Source organism: Dermochelys coriacea, chromosome 19, assembly GCF_009764565.3.
Source record: "Dermochelys coriacea isolate rDerCor1 chromosome 19, rDerCor1.pri.v4, whole genome shotgun sequence".
Classification (NCBI taxonomy): domain Eukaryota; kingdom Metazoa; phylum Chordata; order Testudines; family Dermochelyidae; genus Dermochelys; species Dermochelys coriacea.
The window spans coordinates 4,730,885-4,749,636 of NC_050086.2; positions in this window are offsets into that span (position 1 = coordinate 4,730,885).

An 18,752-nucleotide genomic window follows, 5' to 3' on the forward strand; every position below is an offset into this window, starting at 1 on the left:
TTCTGAGGTTTTGGGCTCAGTCTAGTTCTGGGTGGAAAGACAACAACGCCTCAGTAAGTCAGCACTTCTCATGCAGAGATCTCAAAGGGAGGCAGGTATCAGTAACTCCATTTCACAGAGGCCATGGAGATGGGATGGGATTTGCCTACAGTTACCCAGCAGGCTGACGTTAGAGGCAGAGGTGTGGTCTTCTGAGTCCCCATCTATCACTTTATCTACCCAACCGCATAGATACAGACAAAGACAGATTTCATGAAGCCTGTCCCACAACTGGCTCGATGCAGCACCTCCTGGCAGGTTCCCCCTCAGCCTTCATTTCTCAAGACTAAACATGAAGAATATTGGTTAACCTTTCCTCAGATCACTTATCATTTTTGTTGCTTTCCTTTGGACTCTCTCCAATTTGTCCACATCTTCCTTAAAGTCTGGCACCCAGAACTGGACAAAGTACTCCAGCTGAGGCCTCACTAGTGCTGAGAAACGGGGCAATTAGTGCCCATGTCTTACAGGTGACACTTCTGTTAATAAGCCCCAGAACGATGTTAGCCTTTTTTCGCAATGGCGTCACATTGTTGACTCCTATTCAATTTGTGATTCAGACCCTTGTCAGCAGTACTATCCCCTAGCCACTTATTCCCATTTTGGAGTTGTGCATTTTATTTTTGTTTCCTAAGTGTAGTACTTTGCCATAGTCTTTACTGAATTTCATCTGGTTGATTTCAGACCAAGTTTCCAACTTGTCAAGGTCATTTTGAATTCTAATCCTACTTTCCAAAGTCCTAGCAACCCCACTCAAGTTGATGTCATCTGCAGATTTTATAAGTATACTTGCCACTTCATTATCTAAGTCATTAATGAAAATATTGAATAGTACTGGAGTCAGGACTGACTCCTGCAGGACCCCACTAGATACATTCCTCCCCATTTGACAGCTAACCATGGAAAACTACGCTCTGAGTACTGTCTTTCAACCACTTTTGCATTCATCTTATAGTAATTTCATCTAGATCACATTTTCCTAGTTTGCTTATGAGACTGTCATGTTGGACTGTGTCAAAAGCCATACTAAAATCAAAATCTATCATGTCTATAGCTTCCCTGCTATCCATCATTAGGTTGATTTGACAAAAGTTGTTCTTGCTGAGTATTCCTTATAACCCTATCATCCTCTAGGTCCTTACAAATTGGTTGTTTAATAAATTTGATCCAATATCTTTCCAGGTATTTAAGTTAGGCTGTCTGATCTATAGTTTCCTGGGTCCTCTTTGTGTTCCTTATTAAAGATAGGTACTATGATTGGCCACTACTTGGGGACCTCAGCTGTCCTCAAAGATAATCCCTGTTTGGAGACTGCTTCAGTGAGTTTCTTAAGTACCCTATGGTGAATTTCATCAGGTCCTGCTGACTTGAATACATCTAACTTATCTAAATGTTCTTTAACCTCTTCTTTCTCTATTTTGGTTTCTGTTCATTCCCCTTTGTTGTTAATATTAATTGTGTTGAATATCTGGTCATCATTAACCTTTTTAGTGAAGACTGAAGTAAAATAGACATTAAACACCTTAGCCTTCTTGATGTCATCAGTTAAGCTCTCCTTTATCTTTCTCTTGCTCCTAATGTTTTAAAGAGTCTATTTATATTGCCTTTTACATCCCTTGCCAGGTGTAACTCATTTTGTGTTTTAGCCTTTCTGATTTTCTCCCTACATGCGTGTGCTATTCTTCGGAACTCCTCCTTAGCAATCCATCCATGTGTCACTTTTTGTAAGATTCCTTTTTGATTTTCTGGTAATTAAAGAACTCCTGATGGAGCCATATTGGTCTCTTACTATCCTTCCTATCTTTCCTTTACATCGAGATAGTTTGCAGTTATGCCTTTAATATTATCTCCTTCAGAAACTGCCAGCTCCCCTGAACTCCTTTATCCCTTAGATTTTCCTCCCATGAGACCTTACCTACCAGTTCTCTGAGTTTGTTAAAGTCATCTTTTCTGAAGTCCATTGTCCTTATTCTTCTGCTCTCACTTCTTCTTTTCCTTAGAATCATGAAAACGTCGTTTCAAATCACTTTAATCCAAATGGCCTTCAACCTTCAAAGTTGCAACCAATTCCTCCCTGTTAGTCAAAGTCAAGTCTAAAATGGCTGTTCTCATGGTTACTTCCTCCACCTTCTGAAATAAAAAGTTGTCCCCAACACATTCCGAGAACTTTTTGGAAAATGTTGTATTTTGCCATCTTACTTTTGCAACAGCTATCCTGGATAGTTAAGTCCCTATTATTACCAGGTCTTAAGTTTTGCATATTGCTGTTATTTGTTCTACAAATGCCTCATCCACCTCCTCTTCCTGATCTGGTGGTCTGTGTTAGACTTTTGCCATGATGCCATCCCTTTATTCCCTTTTATCTTCACCAGAGACTTTCAAATGGTCTACCTCTCACATGCTGTACCCCTCTATAACAATATTCTAGTCATGAGACTTGTCCCATCAAATCTCTGTGACACCAGTTAAGCCATAATTTAGCTCATGTACTAATCTGATTTGACAATCACAGCTGATGGTGGGCTGTTAGTTACATACATCATCCAATACCATGTAACCTGGGCAGGTTCCCAGGGCAGTGTGAATATTTGGAAATTGAAGTTGCTCTGGACACCAGGAACTACTGGTGGAAGAGAGTCACAATTCTGAATAGCAACTAAGTTAAAGAATTGTTGACTCAAGTTGCAAACGATCCATGAGCAGAACATGAGGGGAAACATGTCAATGATTCCCTGTAAATTATTCACCTATCTCTAATAACTAGAGGGCAGAATCACCCCCTACAGAGAGGGGCTAGCACAAATGAGTATGCATTACTTAAGTCCCACTTAAGCCCTATTTTTAGGACTTAAGTGATGCACAGCCCTTCTAGTGTCAGTCTAAAGGGGGTGAATTTCACCCTCGTACATAGGAATTTTCTGCTAGGTGGGCTGTGCATAACAGCCATTGCTGAGTCATGAAATATACATGTTGAAATGTTCTCCGTGCTCTAATGCCCTTTTCACAGTCCCTCTCATAGCTCTGCCATTCTTGTGCTAGCTGCAAGTTTCTTATGTACACCTATGTGCAGTACCATCCAGAATTTGCCCTTCTCTGTATAGAGCCGGGACATAATCTGATGAACAATTGGCATTTTCTCCCCATGGCAATTATGAGTGTATAAAGAATGACAGTTTGCTTCAAATTGGCTTTCTTACCATCATGCAATTCTCTCTTTGATGCGAGCTGTTATTCACTGTGTGGTAATAACCTATTTTGTGTATTTCCGACAGATTTTCAGCTGAATTATTTGCAAAACAGAATGACACACAGGAAAATGTCATTGTCTACCCTCAGATCTGTCTTTTCTCACCTCATTTTCTTAGAGAATGGCCCTTGGTCTTGAAACTAAGAAAGAGACATACTTGAAAATAGCTGTCAAAGGAGAATGCTATGATTAAAATGATATAAATCCCTTATTGGTGCTACTGATATTATTAATTATTTGCAAGAGGCCCCAATGGGGATCAGGGCCCTGTTGTGTTTGGTGCTGTACACAAAGAGAGGAGGACATGGCCCCTGCCACAGGTGCACTAAGAGGATATTTTTTTCAATTATTCACAAAGTGGCCCTGACTTCAGCAAATGTTATTGGGAATTATTCGCCAAATAGTTTCAATGAATTATTTCCAGACCATGGGATAGGATTTCTCAAAGCACCTGAAGGATTGAGAGCAGTGAAAGTAATGGGACTTGAGTTCCTAAAAGTCACACAGGTGCTTCTGAAAATCTCGCTATGTGTGTTGTTTACCATGGCCCATATTCTGCAAAGTAATTGAAGATTTGCTTAACTCCTGTTTGATTAAGCACATGCTTAAGTGCTTTGTCGAAACAGGGCCTGATTGTTTGTGTCAGCAGTTGGTGGGATATAGTATGGTACTTAGTTCACATGGTATTGCCTCTGATCTCTAAAGGAAAAATTAAACACTTAACAGAATAAGAACTGTCAAATAACACACTAGCTGGTATGAATGTGTACCACTTGTCCACCAACTGGTGAAACATTCAGGATTTGGGAACTCTTTTCATTAATTGCCCTGCAATATCTAATCCTTCACAGACAATGAAATGTGAATGGATGAGCCAGAGCGATCAGGACCTCAGAGCTTTATTCATGAAAAATATTTGTCTTTTGGTTTGGTTTTACCATCAACCAGCTCTGCTGGACAGTGGAACCATAAAGGCCGCTTTCTGTATCTCAGGCAGCTGCATGGATGCTGTGTTTGGATTCCCCAAGCGGCAAGAGGTTCTGTTTAATTTTTTTTTTGACAACACTTTTTTTAAATTGACAATTGAGGAAAACTGGAAACTTTTGGGGCCAGATCCTCAGCAGGTGTTAATTGTTGTAGCTATATCCACCTCAGGAGAGGAACATCAATTTACACCAGCTGAGGAGCTGGCTCTAAATTCGTTAGATTTGGCTGGGCCTTGATTAAACTAAATGTTGGGCCTAAGCCTGGCTAACAACATCCCTGTAAATACTGAAGGCCTCATTATTATTTTTTTTCAGAGGGGCTGAGCACCCACAACTCTGGTTGACCTCAGTCAGTGCTGTGGATGCTCAGCACTTCTGCGTGTTTTAGGATGCACAGCTACTCAGTAATGCGCTCCAGGGGACATGATACTTAACCAGGACTCTAGTGACCTGAAGCAAGATCCTGGCTGCTTTGAAATCAATGGCAAAGCTTCTGTTGATGTCAACGGTCCAGGATTTCACCTCTGAGCTACATTCCTATGTCTCTCTAGGCCTATTATATGACCTTGAACAAGGGATTTCACCTCTGTCACTGGTTTACCTTGTCTCTCCTATCTAGTTAGATTGTGAGCCCTGGCCTCGTTCTCTGGGTTTGTAGGCATCTAGCCCAATGGGGCCTCTGTTATGAATTGCAGGGTCCTGTTGATGTTATAAACAATAATAATAGTCTGGGCACGTCTGTCACTAATCAATATGCTGTTCTAAAGTCAGATTTTAATCCGAGCCGTTTTAGTGGACGCGATAAATTGTGCACTCGATCTTTGTTCCATTTAAACAAACAGTTTTCTCACCCCATTACTTAGGCGAAAGAGTATAAATGGGGTGATGCCTACCTGATTGGGAAAGGATAAATACAGCTAGGCATGGATGCCATGGTAATGCACTGCAATTAGAAATTGTTATATATGTTTACCATAATTTCCCAGAAATTTAAGGAAGAATTATTGGTGTTCTCTTACTGGAAGCCATGCATTTAATTGGCACCTTAATGGAGAGAACTGATCACTTTGCTTCTAAAACCGATTTAGCAGAAAACTGGCTTTTTTCAAGTTAAACCATCAAACCCGAACGTATGGAACCAGGTAATGAACTCCCTTTCCCAAGCTCGGCAGTGGATCACCTCGTCTTCAGTGCAGCATCCAAGACAATCTGGGAAAGAGCTAGGGATTTCATGTTAATAATTTAGACTTTTGTTTAAACATTTATCAGTAAAAATGAACAGCCCTATATGAACAAAAGTGATTACTTAAGTTAATATTAGAGTCTGTCTGAGGGATGTAAAAATAATTGTGATAGAAAAGTAATAGGAAAATATACAGCTGGTTATTAAACTTGAGGCTATAGAGGAGAGAGACTCCATAACAAGACAAAAGAAATCATGGATCCTTGCGGCAGCCTTCAAATCCTGTAATAGATAAGCTCAAATACTGCAGTCCTTTGTCCTAATACACCATTGTCCTCCTTTCTACTGCTTCACAGTGAGTGGAAAGTGGATGCCAAATTGCTGCACAATCAGAGTGCTAGTGTTTTAAATCCAATGTGCACTCATTCTGCTCTGGTTTAAAGGTACACATTTGGGGCCTGTTTTTCTGTTGCCCTTGCACCTAGGGTCAGAACGATATCCTTGCAAAGTGAGTTTTTATTAGCCTTTGCTCCCACCTTGCATGTAAACGATGACACAAGGGGCAGAGCAATGGGGCATCAGGCCCAAGATGGGGAACAATGGTGGATCAGGCCCCGGGATGTTTTGCGAGAGGTAAGAACTGCAAATTTTTACTCCTCTCAATCGTCCCATTGCCCTCGGTAGGACTGGGTGGCTGAGTAAGGGCTGTTTGCATGTAGAAGAGTTGGTGGGATCAGGGACTTGTCCCATGCAGAGTTTCAGAGTGGGCATGAACAGAACCCATTAGTCTAAAAGATGATCGGACTCCTTCACTGCCACCAAGTGGCTTCTGTCACGATTTACATGGGTGTAGAATACTGCTTCTCTCATTTACACCCACCATGCCCCGGTGTAAATTAAAACAGAAGGTGCCAGGCAGTTGGGAAGCAGGCTCCGGGAGGAAGATTTTGCATGGGATCTCTTAAGCCATATCTACATGAGCGAGCTTACACCGAGGCAGCTGCGCCACCATAAGATCACTCATGTAGACGTTCTATGTCGATGGGAGAGAGCTCTCACGTCGGCATCATAAAACCACCTCAATAAGCAGCAGGTTTTTTCCACCAAATGCATCCGATGAAGTGAGCTGTAGCTCACGAAAGCTTATGCTCTAATAAATTTGTTAGTCTCTAAGGTGCCACAAGTACTCCTTTTCTTTTTTCAATAAGCAGCGGTAGCTATGTTGGTGGGAGAGTTGTGCCCATCACCACTGCTGCCAGTGAATCTTATGCCACTTAGGGGGTGTTTTTTTCGCATAAGCAACATGAGTTTTGCCGTCATAAGTGATAGTGAATCCATGGCCTTAGAAACAGACGTGTGTTTATTCCTCTAGGAGATGCATCTGTCTCCATGACGAGACTGAATTCAACTCACAATTTTAGGGGAACAAAAAAGGCTCAAGTCAAATCATTCTTCAATTACCCACAATTTACTCCCTAAAGTGAAGCAAAGGGTAGCAATAGTAGAGGAGTCATAAAAGAAAGAGCTTGCATGAAGTGACATGCCATTTACAGGACTCGGTTCCTGTGGTTAATAGAGTCATTCGTGAAATCATTCAATAAACCTAGCTGCATCTTCTGCTGTGTCAGAGTGACATTGAGGCCAGAAATAAGGTACAGCAGAATACATCTTGGAATGTCAATAATATTTTATACAGTTGCTGCATTTTATTTTATTTTTTTAAACAAGAGGCTGGGAGAAGGGAAAGATTGCTGGCAATACTGCGAGAGCAAGACCTTCCAGCTATAAAAGTTGTATCTAGGCAACACCAAATGAATTGGGGCGAAGTGTTTATTTAACATCTTCCTGTTTGTCATCTACAAAGTATTCAACTTTACAGCCCCATTTACATGACCTCCTTCAAGAAGTAAAGGCTGCCACTGTTGTTCTTGATCAGCAATCTTGCCAGCCGTCATGACATCATTGTGAGTTTCGGGATAGCTGTGTTTTCCTTAAAAGTCCCAGCAGCTGGATTCATGAGGATCTCAGCTGTCATTTTCGAAACAGGAAGCTTCGAGCCCCATGATTGTGGAGAAGATCTGGAAAATGTGAAGCGAATGCAGGAAACAAAAGGCAAATAAAAAGAACACCAAATGTATTTTTTTAAACCCTCCTGATTTTTAAGACAGCTTCATTGGGGAAGTGGGGGTCTCAATCTTGATTTTTGAATGGCTAGAATTGGCAGTACTGTATCAGTTCTATAAGAAGTGCTTTGGAAAGCCTTACTACTGTTATAAAATCATTAGTGAGCGCTGTTAAAATTTTGCTACCAGCACTCATTGCTGACTCCAGGGCCTGGTTTACAGAAATCCCCTGGGTTACCATAAAATCTTTTTAGTGTAGGCAAAACCTAGGTCACGACTGTGGGCGGCGCAGAGGCTGATTTGCTTGGGAACTGCTTAGAACCACTTTTTGAAAAGTGCCCCTAGTGCTGTTGCTGCTAAGCTATTGCTGAGCCGGTGTTTCTGAGCCCCCCCGTTGGAAAGCGTGCACTGCACGGTTCTGGAATGAACTCCGCGTGGGTGCTTCATGTCCCAGGGTGAGCCTGCCCAAGTAAGGACTGCAAATGGCACACCCACCTGGGGTAATTTTACTCTGGATGTTTTCTCCAGTTTGAATGAGGCAGAGCTTCCATAGGGGGGCCCTTTATGTACATGAGTTGCCCATCAGAGAGCCCCTTAGCAAACAACGCAGAGGGACTTTCAAAAATGCCTAAGGGCTCTTTAGTTTGACTTCCAATGGGTCTTGCGCTCCTAACCCCCCGAGTCATTTCTGAAAATCCCCTGCTCAGACAGCAGGTGGTCGCTCTCCTCCTGTCTATTGGCTGACTCCCTCTCACATGCCCCAGCCATGTATCCAATCCCCTCTGCAGAGTGCCAGACTCGGTGACTACACCCAGTAGATAAACGTGGCTCAGGGAATGGGGAGATAATTAGTCTCTGTTTATGGAGAATGACCATCAGCCCTTGTAATGAGGTGAAATTCACTGCCTGGAGGCCTAAGCACCTCTTACATCCCACTAAAGACCACAAATTAGGGTTTAGCTTTATACCCGTGACCAGTCCCAGTGAAGGCAGTGGGATGGGGCATATTTATCAAGGTAAACAAATGCATAGGACTTTGCAGAATCTCGGTGAGTAGAAACTATTTCTATATCACATTTCCTATATTCACATGTATTTGGCTTTGGCCAAATACCATTTCCAGTAACCTGATATTTAGCCAAATGCTAAAATCAGACACTCGGCAAATTGCCTGGTTTAGGTGCCAGTGTTGCAATCTGCTTGTAACACACCAACTCACACCTTCGATGCTTTTCGACAGACCACATGGAAGCCTTTTTTACCTTTGATTTCCCAGTTTGCTCAGCTCACTATCTAATCATTCTGTATTTGCACTTTTTAAAAAGGGAACTAGAGTTTGTTCTAGCCACAACATCTTTATTTCCTCTTCCTTATGACCGATGTTAAGTAATTAAAGAACAGAGGGCCGTGTTTATACAAATGAAAGGAAGTAAGAAAAACCCTTCTGAATATTATGTTCCATCATAAGATGCATTCAGCAGCATGAAATAGTGAAGTATAACCAGCAATGCATGGGCAATTATGAGTCCCTTATTCCAATAAGCAAGATATCTTACTGAAGGAGGGAAACAACTGTGCACACATCAGAATTCTCAGCTCTGTTCTTTTCAACCAGTATAAATGAGAGCAGAGGGCACCCACTTGGAAGAGGACTACTGAACTGAATAGAAAGTGGAGTCAGCCGAGTACTACAGAAATTAAATGAAGTGAGGTGGCGTCTTATCAAAATGTGTCCTACACGGAAATAGGTCCGTCCCTCCTCTTAATTTCCAGCAGGGCAAATCGTGCTTGCATATTTTGGCACATACTGAGAGTCCCAAAGGTGCCCTTCTGCCTGTGTACAGACCAGTGGAAGTGGCGACCTTTTGATGAAGACGGGGTGCCCATCCCAGATATATACTACTACTGCATTTCTAACCGTGGCACCAAGACAGGCACATTCTGATGGGGTCCACACCTGTCCAAATGTGCCCAGTTTTAGGCCTAGCCTCCTTTTTGTATCCAGCCCGCATTCACTGAGGATCACTCTTGGCTGTACTCTTTAAAACGCTCCGCAGACACTGGCTCTTCTTCACATCACCTTGTGAAGTCAGCATTGCCCCTGTTCTACCTCTCAGCGAATGAAGATGAAGGAATTAAGTGGCTGGTGCAAGGCCACATAGGGATTCTGTGTCAGAGCTGACCTCAGCACCTAAAATATCTCCGCTCCTAGTCCTGAGTTCAAGCCCCTGGATCACCCTAATGCTCATCTACAGCACCATCCTCAGACTGAAAAGGGGGCAAATACTCTCTGTCGTTCAGGCTGCTTTGAAACTATCTTGCTTTATTCTATCTTGCCTTTCCCAGCTAGCACGGATGTCATGATCCCTACAGAGAGAAGGGTTTTTCTTTATTTTATTTTATTTTATTTTATTTTATTTTATTTTACTTTAAATGTTCCTATCAAGGGTAGACTTTTTAGGGCCAAAGTTCCTGCTCGTGTATCTGAAGTGGCTTCAGTGGCGAGAAGTCTGTAGAAAGCCTGGCATTTCAATTCCACATCACTTGAAAATCAAATGCTCCGATTCTGCAGTGGGGGTGGAGGGGTCACACGACTGCTCTCAACCAAAACGTCATTAATCAGAACAGGCCGCGCTGTCTTGTCATTCCCCTCAGCTTTGCCTTTCCCCAACCTCCTGCCCCTCTGTCGTCTTCCCCCACCCACGCTCACTTTCTTCCCTGTTACAAGATTTGCTTAGGTCACAGCTAGCACAAAATATATAGAAGCAACAAGTCACCAGGGGCCCAGCTTCCATCATGGGAACTTTCTGTCTTATCAGCCGTACTCCTTCTCTTTAATTGCACAGATGGAGAAGACACTGACAGTAAATCATTGGAGTTCATCTCCCCCATTCTGTGAGGGAGCTGATGGGTTAAAGCGATAGCATTCAAGGCCCTATCACTGTGTGACAGTGATGGATTGCTGGCAGACACTGATGAAGAGATGGTTACTAAATTCCTACCATTTCTAATCAATTCACGGAGTTGGCAAACATTTTTTTCATCCCAGGCAACTTTACTTAAACTACAGAGAGGCTTATTATAGAGAAGTCTAGAGTAGCTCCTAAAATCAGAGCCAGGGTCCCATTGTGTGAGGTGTTATACAGGCACAGAGAAAACGGCAGTCCCTGTGAAAAAGAGTTTACCATTTGGTTTAAGACAGGACGTTACAGGTACATGATGAAAACAAAAAGAAAGAGTGTGGACTAATGGATCAGCCGCTAACTGTGAGATAGGAGTCCTGGCTCCTATTCCCAGCTTGGCCTCTGACTTACTGCATGATCTTGGGTAGGCAGAGAGAGGATATTTCCATATACCATTCATTTGTCTTGTCTATTAGACTATAAGCTCTTGGGGGGCAGGCATTGTCTCATTTTATGTTTGTACGGTGCCTAGTACAGTGGAGCTTCTAGGAGCTACTGTCATATACATAAGAGAAAAATTGTAATATGGACCCAAGCCAGAACAATTTACCATCTATTTCCCTATTCCACAGACATTTGGGACTTAGGGAAAATGGGACTTGGAATCCAAATGAACCCTTGGTTTGCAAAATTAAATACCAATTTAGAAATTATGGAATAACCAAAGCTAACACTTGTGTTGCATATCTCTTGATAAAAATAATAATAAAATAAAAAATTCCGTAGCATTGCTAAACTCTCTAGACAAGAAATTAACAAACTACCTACAGTTCCTAATCAATGCAAGATATTTGCATCTAAACCTTTCCTTGTGTCTAAGAAAAAGTATAAAAGTAGAACCAGGAATGTATACAACTTCCCAAATAGCGTGCGTCTTTAAGCTGTACCACCTTATTCTGTTTCAGAGTAGCAGCCGTGTTAGTCTGTATTCGCAAAAAGAAAAGGAGTACTTGTGGCACCTTAGAGACAAACAAATTTATTAGAGCATAAGCTTTCGTGAGCTACAGCTCACTTCATCGGATGCATTTGGTGGAAAAAACAGAGGAGAGATTTATATACACACACACAGAGAACATGAAACAATGGGTTTATCATACACACTGTAAGGAGAGTGATCACTTAAGATAAGCCATCACCAGCAGCGGGGGGGGGGAAAGGAGGAAAACCTTTCATGGTGACAAGCAAGGTAGGCTAATTCCAGCAGTTAACAAGAATATTCGAGGAACAGTGGGGGGTGGGGTGGGGGGGGAGAAATAACATGGGGAAATAGTTTTACTTTGTGTAATGACTCATCCATTCCCAGTCTCTATTCAAGCCTAAATTAATTGTATCCAGTTTGCAAATTAATTCCAATTCAGCAGTCTCTCGTTGGATTCTGTTTTTGAAGCTTTTTTGTTGAAGGATAGCCACTCTTAGGTCTGTGATCGAGTGACCAGAGAGATTGAAGTGTTCTCCAAATGGTTTTTGAATGTTATAATTCTTGACGTCTGATTTGTGTCCATTCATTCTTTACGTAGAGACTGTCCAGTTTGGCCAATGTACATGGCAGAGGGGCATTGCTGGCACATGATGGCATATATCACATTGGTAGATGCGCAGGTGAACGAGCCTCTGATAGTGTGGCTGATGTGATTAGGCCCTATGATGGTATCCCCTGAATAGATATGTGGACAGAGTTGGCAAGGGGCTTTGTTGCAAGGATAGGTTCCTGGGTTAGTGGTTCTGTTGTGTGGTGTGTGGTTGCTGGTGAGTATTTGCTTCAGATTGGGGGGCTGTCTGTAAGCAAGGACTGGTCTGTCTCCCAAGATCTGTGAGAGTGATGGGTCGTCCTTCAGGATAGGTTGTAGATCCTTGATGATGCGTTGGAGAGGTTTTAGTTGGGGGCTGAAGGTGATGGCTAGTGGCGTTCTGTTATTTTCTTTGTTGGGCCTGTCCTGTAATAGGTGACTTCTGGGTACTCTTGTGGCTCTGTCAATCTGTTTCTTCACTTCAGCAGGTGGGTATTGTAGTTGTAGGAATGCATGATAGAGATCTTGTAGGTGTTTGTCTCTGTCTGAGGGGTTGGAGCAAATGCGGTTATATCGTAGAGCTTGGCTGTAGACAATGAATCGAGTGGTATGATCTGGATGAAAGCTAGAGGCATGTAGGTAGGAATAGTGGTCAGTAGGTTTCCGATATAGGGTGGTGTTTATGTGACATCCTAGGTGTTTAATAAGCGATGGTCAACTGGTAAATGGTAAACTGGACAGTCTCTACGTAAAAGAATGAATGGACACAAATCAGACGTCAAGAATTATAACATTCAAAAACCATTTGGAGAACACTTCAATCTCTCTGGTCACTCGATCACAGACCTAAGAGTGGCTATCCTTCAACAAAAAAGCTTCAAAAACAGACTCCAATGAGAGACTGCTGAATTGGAATTAATTTGCAAACTGGATACAATTAACTTAGGCTTGAATAGAGACTGGGAATGGATGAGTCATTACACAAAGTAAAACTATTTCCCCATGGTTTCAGAGTAGCAGCCGTGTTAGTCTGTATTCACAAAAAGAAAAGGAGTACTGGTGGCACCTTAGAGACTAACAAATTTATTAGAGCATAAGCTTTCGTGAGCTACAGGTCACTTCATCGGAGTGCATCCGATGAAGTGAGCTGTAGCTCACGAAAGCTTATGCTCTAATAAATTTGTTAGTCTCTAAGGTGCCACCAGTACTCCTTTTCTATTTCCCCATGGTATTTCTCCCCCCCCACCCCACCCGCACTGTTCCTCTGATATTCTTGTTAACTGCTGGAATTAGCCTACCTTGCTTGTCACCATGAAAGGTTTTCCTCTTTCCCCCCCCCTGCTGCTGGTGATGGCTCATCTTAAGTGATCACTCTCCTTACAGTGTGTATGATAAACCCATTGTTTCATGTTCTCTGTGTGTGTATATAAATCTCTCCTCTGTTTTTTCCACCAAATGCATCCGATGAAGTGAGCTGTAGCTCACGAAAGCTTATGCTCTAATAAATTTGTTAGTCTCTACGGTGCCACAAGTACTCCTTTTCTTTTTGCACCTTATTCTGTGATTGTGTTAGTTTTTCTGCAAGCTAAGCAGAGCTGGGCCAGGTCAGTACTTAGAAGGGAGAGTGTCTAGAAAAAGGTGTGCCAGAAGTGATGATAGTGAAGGGAACGTCTTGCCCCCTCAAAACTGAACTATTGTTGAGCAGCTGCGGGCATGATGAGACAGAAAACCAAGGCGTTGACTGCTTCTGGATGTTGACCACTCTATGGTGTTTCTGGCATTCCAGGGGAACTCAGGCTTGTTGGCACACACATTTAGTTTGTGGCAAGCTGGGGTGTGAATCTACTGCACACTAAGTGTCCGAGTGGACTTTGCTGATGTGCATTAATAGATTGTTAGTGTGCTTTGATCTAGTCCCGTTTCAAAGTTCAGTGCTCCCTAACAAACAGTTAATGTGTGACAGCAGGATCCGCACAGATGCTTAGGACAGGTCTACTCTACACACTTACTTTGTCATTACTACTTACTTACACACTACACACTTACTTACTCTACACACTTACTATGTCATTCAAGGGTCCCTGAGTGTTGCAGTTGTACTAACCCTAACCCCCTGAGTAGACAGCACTATGTTGGCGGGAGAGCTTCTCCTGCCAACATAGCTACCGCCTCTCACAGAGGTGGAGTAACTAAGCCGTAAGTAAGTGCTCTCTCCTGTCAGCTTAGAGTGTCTTCATCAAAGTGCTACAGAGGCACTGCTGCATCGGTGCAGCGGAGACCTGTCCTTGGTATGGGGTAGATTCACAAACCAGCTAGCTGCGAATGAAGTATTTATGTAGACAAGCCTTCAGACTTTGTATGGTCCGCAGTCAGAGGTGTGTCTGGAGCACATGTAGACAGACGTGAGTCAGCGTCGATGTAGCTAGCTTGAATAACAATAGCCATGAAGCTGCAGAGCACGGGCTGTACAACCCAGCCCAGGACCCGGGGTATATACTTGTGTGGCTAACTTGTGCTGCCATGTGTGGTGCTTTGGTTTCACTACTGCTATCATTACTCGAGCTGGGTAGATCAAAGCTGCCTCAGATATGCCTACATGTGCTGCATGCACACCTCCGCTTGCAGTTTTAAACCCAGTGTCCTGGGCAAATTCCAATATGGGTAGCTCCATAAACTGTGGAACTTGTCCGCTTCTTGCTCATTCTGCAGAGATGCTTCTGCTATAGCAGCAGAACAGGTAATGACCTAGAGCAAGTGGTGTATAGACTCATGGATTACAAGGCCACTGTGTCCTCTAGCATAACACAGACCATAGGACTTCCCCAAACTCATTCCTGATGGAAGTAAAGCATATCTTTTAGAACAACATCCAATCTCAATTTAAAAATTTTCTGCAACTGAGAATCCAACACAGCACTTGGTAAGTTTTATAAGTGGGAGAATGTTGCTATTCTGCCCCTGTTCCTGGAATGGACGGATATCAGTGTCCTAGGGAAGAAATTGCGTGGACCAAGCGTCTAGGGTGACCTTTACAAACATACATAAGATGACTGGATTGAAAGTAAATTACTGTATTAAACCACCAGCAGGAGGGAAAGGGGTGAAAAACCAGATACACAAAAGTGTATAGGCTTACAAAACAGCCTTAAAGTCCCCTTAAATAACCTATATGTCTCTGCAAAGCTCGTACTACAGATAGAAACTAACATTTCTCCAATGTACATGGCCAAAGAATGGATGGTAGATATTAAGCAGGATTAACTCTGCACATTTTCGAGCAGAACAGTCTTGTTCATATCAGTTCTTTGAGCCTCCCTAAACCAGAGAAAGCCAAAGCAATCCAAAGCTCGCTTTCTGATGCATAGCAAATACATTTCCCCCAGGAAATGAACTCCCTCTACAGGCCCAGACTGGTAATTTTGAGCAGCCAAGGATTTAAAAATAAGAAACACTTGATATTTTTTTTAATCATAGTCACTAAAAGGCATTCCTGTTCCAAATAAAAGTGCAGTTGAATGGTGGAAAACCACCCATCTATAGAGGCTGATATATTTGACAAGAAGGAAGTCACAATGATTATATTTTGGGTCACTGTAAGAACATTTATTTTTGCCCATTTGGCTTTCGAAGAAAATTAAACTGATTTATAACTTGTGAATAAATGCTTGCACTGAGGTACCTGATACTTGTAATTAGCATTAAATGAATAATTTCTAGTGATTCATTTTTTTCTGTTTGCAAATTGTCCACACGCAGATTGCAAAATTCCCTGATTTCTTCGTTTTTTGAAATTATGAGTGAGCTTTCTTCTGACGGTGATTCTTCATCTCTGGAAATCATTCAGACTGTGAATATTATAAATGAATATACTATCAACACTGTAACACAAACTCTTATACATACTGCAATAGCACCAAGAAGAGCCAACCATGAGCAAGTCCCTGTTGTGCGGGACCCTGTACCAATGTAAAGTCAAAGTCAGTCTGTGCTCTAACAATTTATAGTCTAGGCAGAGACAAGATGTGTCAGGTGCATTTAAAAATACAACAGAGGTTTGGGGAGGAAGAATTCAAATTCATGGTGATGAAACCATCCGTTGGTTAACTTCTCATTTCTTCTTTCTTATTTATTAAGACGTTTGTAGTTTATAAACTTAAATAACTTGACTCGGTGCAATTTTTGAATGGTATGTCGGACTGGAATTTTCACAGCACACTATTGACTATAGACACAGATGATCAATCACAGAATAGAAACTGCACCACATGGCTTATTCCACTGATGAACACAGAGCAAACTGAAAAGGAGTACTTGTGGCACCTTAGAGACTAACAAATTTATTTGAGCATAAGCTTTCGTGAGCTACAGTCCACTTCACTGGATCCATAAAGTGGAAAATACAGTGGGGAGATTTTATAAACACAGAGAACACGAAACCTCCTGTTCTTTTTTGCAGGTACAGACTAACACGGCTGCTACTCTGAAACAGAGCAAACTGAAATTCGCTGTCGGCGAATCTTGAAGGCATTTGAGCTAAAAATCCAGTCTTCGCATTTATTCATATGGGGCAGGGTAACTGCTTCAGTGCTAGTGGAAAGATAACATGGAAGAATTGCGAATATGATCAGTCATGAATTTGTGTTGACCGTCTCCTGCAGTTTGCTCTGCTCTGGTGGCTACCTCTCTCCTCCCAGGAGATGCGATCTGAACTCTGCTCTAAGGTAAGAGTGGAGCACAAATTCAACGACACACTTAATTTCTGGTGAAGTCCTCTTTTTGCATAAGCATCCAGCAGAGAATAACTGAGATGCACATTGGTAAAAGGTGAATATGCAGATGGAATTAGTTTTCATATCAACCCATTGGATACAATCCTGGGCCTCAGTCTTTCTCCTCTAACTCTGGGTAATAACTAGTGACAATGTTCCCTATATCTCAATCACAGAGATGGATTTACCTGCAGAATCCTGTAGACAGCCTTCTTCCCTGCCCCAGTGGAATTACACTTACAGATTGATAAATAACTACTTTGTGTGTGATCTCGTCCCAAGGGGCTGCTAACAGTACAATGCACTTATTACCTGTGTCTATCATGGTAAGGTAGAGTGTTAAGAGGTTAATGTATAAAGCACAGCTAAGAGACTGAGAGAATTAAAGGCATGGAAGCATGCTTCTGATTTATCAACATAAATAAATGAGCTGCTCCCAATGTATAAGATTTATTGTTCTCGACACTTTAAAGGGTGATAAAATTCTTGTTTTAAAATAGCTGGGGCAAGGCATGATGGAAATGACTGCACAATGGACCTTACTCTGTCACAGATGTAAATCAGGAGTGATTCCATTGAAATCGGTGGGGTTAATCCCGTGTAAAACCACTATGGGAAACAAATAAGGCTTGATAGTGTCTAATGGAGATAGTGTCTTATAATGGGGATAATGTTTTATGCAGAAACGTAATTTATTATGTATGCTCTCTCTCCTCCCTAAATCATTCAGTTTCCCTTCTCTTGATATAGAGGTGGCAGGCTTTGGTGGGAATTCGACATGGACCCAATCCTCCTACTTTCTCCTTATTTTTGCCCCCAAAATAGCAGTAAAAGAAACAATTTTATTGCTTCATTATAGTGACTTTTGCATTGCAGTGATCCGAATACACTTTTTCAAAGACCAGAAGAGGACTGATAGCTATGGAGTGGAGCATGTCCGCTGTTTAACAGCACATAGCAACACTGTATGAGGATTTAGGACAGGACCTGGTGGCAGAATCCAGTTGAAACCAGCTGCAGGGAGAATTGACAGTCCTCTTCAGGTAAAGCTCCTAATTTCTCATTTTAGGGTTTTCTGTCTTGTCAAATGAATTTTGCAGAATATTAGGGCATTCCTCTAAATCAGGCATGCCCTTCCTTCAGAAAGAAGTGGTTTTAAGTGCACATGGCTGTATTCCAGCAGACAATAAATGCTGTACAGTTAGCTCCCCTAACTTTTGCAGAAAGTGTCTTGATTTCCTTGGTTCTGACTTCCATTTTCCATGGCATTCAAGAGGCCTCTTCTCTTTCTTAGGGCTCTACAGTGAAGCTATCCCTAATTACGGTAGCCCCTCATGGTGCTTTTAGACCAGAGGGCTTTGCCCGTTGATTGCACTGCACACCCTGTCATTTGGACTCCTCTCTTCTGCTATTGGAGCTGACACATGGATCTCAAGATCTTTGATTTGAGCACAGTTTTTTGGGGGTTTTTAAGTTATATTGGAAAATCAAATAGTGTTGGTGAAGCAAAAGAAACTTACTAAGCAACTTCCCCAGGGGGAACCCCCAAGCACAATTCAGACCTGCTTTGCTGCTCCGGTTATCACTTATAATGGATGTTGCTTTTGCTGTGCCTTCTAGCACTGTCCTAGTGAATCCCCTAATCAGAGGGAAGAAAGTCAGCTACTGAATCATCAACTGCACACATGGGTTTTCCTTGGAGGTCTCCCATCCAAACACTAACTAGATTCCACCCAGTTGATTTGTGGGCTGAGCTGAATTCATAGCTGGGGTGGTCTGGCTCCAGGGCACATTAAGAATGTAATTCCATGACACTGCATTCCTGGGGGAAAATAATGACAATAGAAAAATGAGGTAACAGCAGGATTGGGGTAAATATGGGTTTAAAGGAAGGGGTGCTTCTTGACATGCCAGGCTCCTGAGAAGTGGATGAT